General features: G+C 36.3%; 1 protein-coding gene across 1 annotated transcript in view; it reads left to right on the top strand.

The window, feature by feature from the left end:
- The window catches only part of CDC20B (cell division cycle 20B), an 84,512-nt gene that overhangs the window by 49,433 nt on the left and 33,458 nt on the right, over positions 1-1,621 (top strand). The gene's annotated exons all lie outside the window — the stretch shown is intronic.

Genomic DNA, 1,621 nt, shown 5'->3' with positions numbered 1-1,621 from the left:
GCCCTAACCAACCCCATTCCCAAGTCCCATTTTCTAGAGGCAACCACCTTTAGCTCTTCCAGCTATTACTCCTGGTATTTACATCTATTTTCTAAGTAATACTGGTAAACTGCTATTTCTTATCATTTTAGACTTTCTCACAACTTTCTAGCATGGTGGATAAAAACTTAGTTCTCCCCCTGCCTCATTCAGTGTCTTCAGTTTTTTGATGCTTCTATCACACTTCAAGAAACTAAAATTAGTTTTCAGTGTTTATATCATATTACTATACAACTATTATTCCCTAGCAAGCTGAGTAGTGTGCTATAATTATGCGTCTTTTCTAGTGAACTGTTTTTCCGAGAATTAAACGTTGCTTATTTTTTCATTTATTATAATAGGTATCCATGAAACCATTAACGTTTCTTGTAAATAGTCCAGTGTTTTGTTCTACTACTAGCAGTAACATTTTCTACGCACTCGCTCACTCCAGTTCCTTCTTTTCTGTGGCAACCTCCCTCCCAGCGCCTGCTCAACAGGCTGCTCACTTGGCCGGTTGCATAGTTGTGATCCTGGGACTTCTCCAATATTAGATCCACTATTTCCTGGCAGCTGTGTGGTGCTCTTTCTGGATTTGCTGGTTTGAAAATCCTGCTTATTCTACTCTTACAATTGATCCATAGTTTGGCTGGCTATGAATTCCAGTTTCACTCAAAATTTTAAAGGTATTGCTTTATTGTTTTCCAGCATCCACTATTGCTGAGAAGTCATATGCTATTTTTACTTCCTGTACTTTGCATTTTCTCTCTGGATGTTCTTAGAAAAGTCTCTTATCATCAGTGTTCTAAAATTTCATGATAAAGCTTGGTGTTTTCTAAAAAACTCATTTTAATTGAAAAGTCCATCGGTGGGCCTTTTCAATCTTGGAGACCCATGCCCTAGAGTTCTTAGAAAGTTTCTCGAATTGTTCTTTGATATTAATAATTTCTTCACTGTTCTTTCTGAAAGTATTGTGTTGGTGCTTCTTGACTGATGCTCCAATTTTCTTGTCTTTTCTGTTCCATTTTTCATCTCGTTGTTGTTTTTTTCTGCCTTCTAGGTGATTACCTCAAGTTTTTCCACCAACCTTGCTATTAAACCTTTTATTTTGGCTATACTGGTGATTTTTAAAGAGGAATTTCTTTACTCTGTTCCTTTTTTTTTTTTTTTTCAGCATCCCGTTCATGCTTCAGGAATATACTCTCTTCTCATTTCTCTGATAATTATAATTTTATAGGTTTTTGGAAGTATTCCTGGCTCCCCGCATTGTCTTTCTTTGTTTTGCTTTTCTCTTCCTCCCAACCCTAATTTGCTTTCCTAAAATGTGTGGTGTTTTAGAAATAGTAATAGGGAAAGAGCTTATTCCTCCTTTATTAGGTTAAAGAGTACTTGGGTAAATTCGGTATGAAGATTTTTACTTAAAATCTGTTTTTAGCTCCATACATCTCCATCTCCATAGTACCTGGTGCTCTTAAGAGACTGGTCTTTTTATTTATTTATTTTATTATTTATTATTAATAAACACCTGGTTTCTTCCGCATGTGCATATATGGGGGTGTATTCACCTGTTTGCAGGGTGTGTGTACCTGTGGGAACCTGGCAG

The sequence above is a fragment of the Propithecus coquereli genome, unplaced genomic scaffold (genome assembly GCF_000956105.1).
Source record: "Propithecus coquereli isolate 6110/MARCELLA unplaced genomic scaffold, Pcoq_1.0 Scaffold47, whole genome shotgun sequence".
Lineage (NCBI taxonomy): Eukaryota > Metazoa > Chordata > Mammalia > Primates > Indriidae > Propithecus > Propithecus coquereli.
This window is presented reverse-complemented; position numbering and strand designations above follow the sequence as displayed.